This window comes from Papaver somniferum, chromosome 3, assembly GCF_003573695.1.
Source record: "Papaver somniferum cultivar HN1 chromosome 3, ASM357369v1, whole genome shotgun sequence".
Taxonomy (NCBI): domain Eukaryota; kingdom Viridiplantae; phylum Streptophyta; class Magnoliopsida; order Ranunculales; family Papaveraceae; genus Papaver; species Papaver somniferum.
The window spans coordinates 155,675,991-155,683,836 of record NC_039360.1 but is presented as its reverse complement, the minus strand read 5'-3'; the positions used below and the strand labels follow the sequence as shown (position 1 = coordinate 155,683,836).

At 40.7% G+C, this 7,846-nt stretch overlaps 1 long non-coding RNA gene across 1 annotated transcript; it reads right to left on the bottom strand.

Annotated features, from left to right (window-relative positions):
• Nucleotides 1-4,193: 4,193 nt before the first annotated feature.
• On the bottom strand, nucleotides 4,194-6,598 carry LOC113357721. The gene is made up of 2 exons (XR_003363889.1): nucleotides 5,728-6,598; nucleotides 4,194-5,616 (listed from the first exon to the last, which is right to left on the bottom strand). It is a non-coding gene; the product is annotated as an uncharacterized LOC113357721 (long non-coding RNA).
• Nucleotides 6,599-7,846: the final 1,248 nt, after the last annotated feature.

Below are 7,846 nucleotides of genomic sequence, written 5' to 3'. Positions count from 1 at the left end.
CATGAAATGGCACTTCTCCCAATTTAGCACAAGACTTGTTTCAACACATCGTTCAAGGATTAGTGACAAGTTGTGAAAGCAAAGGTCAAATGAATCACCAAAGACACTAAAGTCATCCATAAACACTTCGATTATGTTTTCAACATATTCTGAAAAAATACTTACCATACACCTTTGAAAGGTAGCTGGAGCATTGCACAAGCCAAAAGGCATCCTTCTATAATCAAAAGTACCGAAAGGACAAGTGAAAGTGGTTTTCACTTGATCCTCCGGCGCTATCATAATCTGATTGTAACCTGAATAACCATCAAGGAAGCAATAATAAGAATGTCCAGCTAAACGTTCAAGCATTTGATCAATAAAAGGCAATGGAAAATGACCCTTCCCAGTGGTGGCATTCAATTTCCTGTAATCAATACAAACCCTCCAATCGGTATGCACACGAGTTGGGACAAGTTCGTTCTTATCATTCTCCACCACCGTCACACCTGATTTTTTTGTTACTACTTGTACCGGGCTCACCCACTTGTTATCGGATATGGGGTAGATAACACCCACGTCCAAAAGCTTTAGTATCTCCTTTTTCACAACTTCCATCATGGGAGGGTTCAAACGATGTTGTGCTTCCCTTGTAGGATTTGCATCGTCCTCCAAACGGATTTTGTGCATACACACGGTAGGGCTTATACCCTTGATATCTGCAATTGTCCATCCTATGGCCGTCTTGTACTTCCTTAGCACCCTTAGAAGTTTTTGCTCCTGTAATTCACTAAGCTTGTTAGAAACAATCACAGGTAAATCTTCCTTGTTACCCAAGTACAAGTACTTTAGGTGATCGGGAAGAGGTTTCAATTCTAACTTCGGAGATTTAACAATGGAAGGTACAAGTTTTTCATCACTGCATGGTAAAGAAATAAAAGAGATATTATGAGTTTTCGGGCATCCTTGTAGTGAATTAAGATCACCAAGGGCTTCCTTGACTTCATTACCACACTCTACACCATTATCCATGGATGTAGTCAAAACAGTTTCCAAAGCATCATCACCATTCAATTCAAACATTTGTTGTGCCAATGAATCCATAACATCAGTGGAGAAACAAGAGTGGACATCACTAGGATATCTCATCGTCTCGAAAATGTTGAAACGTATTGTTTCTCCATCAAACTCCATAGTTAGCGTTCCCTTGTCCACATCAATAATGGTTTTCGCCGTTTTCATGAAGGGACGCCCAAGAAGCAATGGAAGAGACGAGTCAGGTGACCCTTCATTCATCTCTAACACACAAAAATCACCTAGAAATATTAATTGATTAACCTGCACAAGAACATCCTCAACAATACCCATTGGGTAAACATTAGAACGATCGGCTAATTGCAATACAATTCCATCCTTTTTAAGAGGACCTAACTCAAGTGAATTGTACATAGAGGCGGGCATAACATTAACGGATGCACCTAAATCCAACATAGCTTTTTTAAATATGGTGTTACCAATTGTGACTGGGATGTCAAAGCTACCGGGATCCTTACACTTCAGTGGGAGTTTGTGTTGTAAGATTGCCGAAGCATTCTCCCCCACACTTAGCACTTCATTACCTTTGAGCCTTTGCTTATTGGTACACAAGTCCTTCAACACTTTTGCATATTTGGGAACTTGCTTGATAGCACCAATGAGTGGTATGTTCACATGAATCTTCTTTAGAACGTCTAAAATCTACTTTTCTAGTTCCGCCTTCTTGGAACTTGCAAATCTGCGAGGAAAAGGTAAAGGATGAACATAAGTAGAAACCGGAGTTTTAGAATTAGGAATAGGTACCTCAGAAGTTTGGGGAGAATCATCACTCTTCTCCTCCAAAACAGGTTCCTTTGGTGTTTCCACCTTGCCCGAATCAGTAACTTCGGGTTGCACAAGTTGTGTACCACTTCTCAACGTAATAGCATTGACACCCTCTTCTGGGTTGATAGGTTGAGAAGGGAGTTTCCCACTATTTTGTGCCTTCAACTTGTTTATATCAATTGCCATGGAGCCCATTTGTATCTGCAACTCCTTGATAGCACTCTTAGTTTCTTGTTGGCTTTCTTTAAACATGGTAGAAATGCCTTGCATCATTGTTTGAAGCTTTGCATCGATATCGGAACCTTGATTTTGCATCGAGTGTTGTGGTTGCTGAAATTGTTGTTGTTGCGGCTGGCATTGTTGTTGTTGCGGTTGGAATCCACTCGAACGATTGAATGTAGGTTGTTGAACCGCGCCTTGCTTGTTTGCATAGCTAAAGTTGGAGTGATCTCTCCATCCCGGATTGTAAGTGTTGGAGTAGGGATCATACCGTCTTTGTTGATTTGGAAAGACCGCACTAGCTTGCTCCAACTCTTTACCATATGAAGGTAAAATAACCGCGGCCATCTTTTGCATCATTTGCTCCATGTTATCCATCCTTTGATCACGGTGTGATGATGAATCTGTAACTTCATGCACTCGCCTAACCGTTGATTCACCTCTTGTGTAGAATTGTTGCGAGTTTGCAGCCATGCTTTCAATCAACTCGGTAGCTTGGGCCACCGTCTTGTTCACTAGAGCTCCACCACCCGCTGCATCAAGAAGATATCTATCACTTGGTTGGAGACCTTCGTAGAAGTATTGTATTATCATAGCGTCACTGAATTGGTGGTGTGGACAGCTTGCCACCAATCTCTTATATCGCTCCCACCATTCATACAAAGATTCTCCTACGTGTTGCTTTATCCCACAAATGTCTTTGCGAATTTGAGTAGCCTTTGACGCAGGAAAATACCTCTCTAGAAAGAGTTTCTTCAACCCGTTCCATGTAGTGACACTTCCGGATGGTAAATAATACAACCACTCCTTAGCATTGTCCGCCAAAGAAAACGGAAAAGCTTTCAACATTGCTCCATCCACATTGGTCTCCGGTGGAAGCATAGCCATGATAACGTTGTGGAAATCCATGAGATGCTTGTTTGGATCTTCATTCGCCATGCCATGAAACTTCCGTAACTCTCTAATCAACCCCGGCTTGATCTCGAAGGTTGAATTTGTCTCAATACACCACCGTTGTGCATCAAGCCTATGAGAAGCCAAGTCCTTGAGTGTACGATTTGCATCACCCATTGCTTCTTCTTCTTCTTCAACTAGTGGTTCTTCTACGAATGGAACCTCTTGTTCTTCTTCTAGTTCTAACTCTTCTTCCACTTCTAACTCTTGTTCTTCCGTCGTGTCTTGACTTGGTTGGAGTATTGTGCCTCTTCGAGTAGCTATCCCGCACCTTGGATAGTTCCAATCTTTAGAAGCCAGGGATTAGGTACCTGAAAACAATTCTCGCAAACAAGTGAGAAACAAGACAAGAAAACAAAAAGCAAATATGAAAGCAGAAATGATGATAAGAAACTAAAAACTTAATAACAAGTTGTATGCCTCCCCGGCAGCGGCGCCAAAATTTGACCGCAGTCGTATGCGTCAAAAATAATTTCACTTTCTTAATCTACTAAATATAAATATAGTATGTGGTAAGAAAGAGTTTGTCCCCACAGAGAGGCTTTTGTTGTTATAAAATTTCAGTTTCTTAGTAACCAAGGGGGAATTTTGTTTTAGCAAAGCAATAAAAGTAATTGAAAGCAATAAAAGTAATTGAAAGCAATAAAATAATTTGAATAATCAATAAGGAGAAGATATTGGTTACGGGATAGTATCATTCACAAACATGTATTTTCATCAATGACTAGAATTTAAATTTTAATCTCTCATTTATTAAAAGTCCTAGGTTACCTTGATCGCAAGAGTATCCCGTTTATTTCCCGACTTTATCACGAACAACATTAAAAGATTCTATTGTGAAATCTACCTAGAAAGCAACCTAAATTGTAAAAGCACAATTAAGTTTAACTCACTAAGAGCATTAAGTTCTATGAAATAAGACTAATAAATGCAAACAAATATGTAAAAGCACCAATTCGTTTTAACAAAGGTTATGATTCATATGTAACTAATAGGATATATCACTACAAGCACTACTCACATTTATGCTACTTGTAATCAGAAATTTATCACTTTTTTCGTATTATAAAAACCTAATCTAGCAATAGATATGAAGACCAATCTAATTGATTCCGGACTTAATCAAACTAGCACCCAAATCATGCAACAATATTAACAATGAAACATAAACAAAAAAGTTGAGACAAAACTAATCCATTGATTTAAATATCATACTTGAGAAATCAATTTTTATCCCATAACCAATAATAGTATTTAGTTACTCATAGCTTTTGAGTTCATCATAACCATAATCAGAAATAAATTGAAGAAGATGAAAAATAAACGAAATCAAACCCTAGTCGCGGCTATCTCCCCAAAGCTCCAAGAATAATACGTGATAAAAGAAAGTAGAAAACTTTTCTTTTTGTAGCTCTTGTTAGGTCAAGTCTTCAAAAGCCCATCACCAAGAAGTCCACCAAGTCCATGTGTGTGAAGAACCCATGTAGAAAATATGTCCAAAATAATGTCGCCGGAAACTGGTCGGAAATCGGCGGGAAATCATCCCAGGTGACCGGCAAAGTCCACCCGGTCACCGGTCAACGAGTTAAATCGGTCGAACTCACTGAGTCACACCCGAGTCAGTCAGTTGGTACCAGTCAGATGAGTCGGGTCTGAGTTAAGGCTAACTCAGCTGACTTGTTCTAAGCCAAAACCATTTCGCAGGCTAGAGCTTTGCTGCTGCACAATGATTGTGCATCACCAACTCTGTAACTTCTATCCTTCACTTCCATTTGATCATTGCAGCACCATTTAACTCAGCTGCCTCATTTCTTTGCCTTCAATCCATGTATTAGCCATTGCGACTCCATCTCAGTCATGAACCATTACGAGTTCATCCCCTTCATTCTTCATCTTCTTGACTTTGTGAACAACAACATCACTTGTTCCCTGCTCCAGCTGGAATGCTGAAATGCCTGCGAAGCCAACTCAGTTCACAACTCCACAACACCATTCTTTGCAACATAGCCACTGCACCATAGCAATTCAACTTCTTTGCAGCTCCTACTTAATTGTATGACTACAGTTTAGTCACAGAATTCTAACAAACTGCAATCCACATACGCAGCCTAAGCCATACATCGTCAGCTGCTTCTCAATTTGTAGCTTCAGTTCCACCAAAATCATCTTAGCTTCCCTATAAACAATCGCAGCAACATCTCACCTGCAACTCTCTCTAGTAGCTACATAATGCCACAGCCCACTGCAATCAACACAAGCACTCTGCAACAATTCTTAAGCCAACAAATTCCAGTTCTACAGCTCCACTAGCCATTTCCCTTGCAGTCATTCATTCTTTTCAATAGAATCGAACACACCCAGTTTAACCAGTGCTCAATCAATACCATATGAATATTCTATGAACACCCTTCATCATACCCTGCGGCATCTGAACTTCCCTTAAATCTCCATCTCAGCCATAACACCACTGTCAGACTCAGCTGCACAGCTCCTAACATTCATCTAATCAATTCCATAGCCAACTGATTCAAGTACATGCTCTCAGTAACAAAACCAGAACCCTTGCAATTCATCATAACCAGCTGTAGAGCATTTCTTGTTCACCTGCAACATCACCAGTTCCATCTCAGGACCACTCAATCAACTGTTCAGTACCAATCCCTAACACACAGTTCCTTCAACTGCAACATTCATGCACAACAGCCTAACACATACATCTAAGCCAGTAAACATAAACAGCTTCAATTGCAAGCAATACCCATTTCTTGTCTCAGTTGTGACGCAATAACCTGACACCAGCATAACCACCTGCAATCTGCTTCCTTCTTCTGCAATTGCAAATCCAATCAATTCTTCACTGCCACCACCATCTCACTGTATACAGGCCTCCAATACCAATAACCCCTTCATCGCAGCTGCACAACCAACTTCCAGTCTCATAACTTTGTACAACAGCAGCAACTTCTCCTCTTTGGATTCACATCACAGACCACTCAATGGAGCAACATCAACCCAATTACAGTTCGAATTCTACCCTTCTGCCTCTATCAGCAGCACCACCTTCTCATCTGAAACCCATCTTCATTTCTGAAATCATCTCGAACCCATTAGATCCGCCAGTAACATCGAACCAGTATCAGTTCCAAAACCCTAACTTCTCTGCTTCTATCTACCACATTACAAGATTCGAATGGATTGATACCCAATTTCTCAAATTAACTGCGCCAGTCTTGAAATCAAAGACAGACTCATCACGAATTCAGTCAGCAGTTCCTCAAACGAACATCTTTACGAACCTCAGTTCAACAATCCCATGGAAAATCCACAGCATCTCACAATTTCGATCATCTCATTTGTTTATGTGTGTTCTTCTTCGTCTTTAATCTAACAGTATCATCAATTCCAACCATCGGCCACCAACAGCACCAGAAATTCGAACCCATTACTCTTCTTCATCTTAATTTCCAAACTATTTTCTCCTCTCTTCGATCTCCTCTCTTGGTCTCATGGCTGCTGCGCAGCTTTTCTATTTTCTTTTCTCTCAATTTCAACGCTGTCTTAATTTGGGGAAAGAAGAGAAAATGACTTCTCTGAGTTAGGGTTAGAGTATAAGAATTCGGTCTGGATCTGGGTAAAATTATGGGCCGCCCAATGACACCCTGGCTAGCTTAATACATAGGAGCCATGAGTATCTAACCGGGTGCTTTTAACACTAAAATGGGTTGCCCCTTAACCTTGGCTGGTCTGCTACTAATACTTGCTTGTGAAATGACCATTTTGCTCTTTTTGCTCCATTTAGATATATTTCTTCGTATTTTCTCCCAAGGACTCCATTGCACCTAATAAACTCAAAGTCGCACATAAGAGATGCAATTCACAAGAATAATAGCAAAGAAAGCATAAATACTAGATATAAAATTAGGTGTTTACAAAACCTATCAATCGGCCCACTCAAAAATAGCTCCCATGCTAGGATTCGATCCAGCCAAAGAGGGATGCTTGCGCACCTCCTAAAACCCCTAAAATTTCATTAACGGTCGCAAATATATGTCGTAAACCATCTCGTCCGTCCAACTTTGCCAGCTTGGTCGGACAACCTAGGTTAAAGACTAGGCAACCAATGAAGCATCTCGATGATCACTGTCCTCCACTCTGCCACAGGGAGTGATCGACCGGGGGATGGATCACCTGTGTGGCCTCCAAACGATCACTCGAAGATGGTTGGACGTGATGCTTTTTTAAGACGCTTAATCCGCGACTTATTCGGTTAAGCTTTAAAACAATGATGCTTCATACATATTGATTGTTTTCGATGCGTTACATGCATCGAGCATACACGATATTTCATAAATATCGATTCCTTAAATAACTTAGTTATTTAACTTAATAGCACCGTATGATATTTCCTGCAGTGGGTCCCACGATCCACTCATTCGAGACATCAAGCATGTCACAAACTGGGGGACACTTACTGGGGTATTGGTCTGGCGGTTTACAGCGTGCAGCGTGCAATGCGCCATTACAAGAACGTGTCAGGAAAAGGTGGACGGTTAACAGTGATGAGGGAAGTGGGCAAAGGTGTGATCGTGTGACAATCACCACTCCTACACGACCCCACTACTCCATCACTTCACCTCCTCCACTTCCTACGAGATGAGGGTTGCGCTCAATGACTTGTATAAATAGGTCCTTCACCTATTTCCAACCAACACAGAAAAACCAAGTGTTGTTACAGTATCCAGAAAACACCCAGAACTGATTGCTTTCATTGTGCAAGCCAGTTCATCATTTTGATACAAGTCATAAACAGCCAACACCTTCACAATCTCAACAC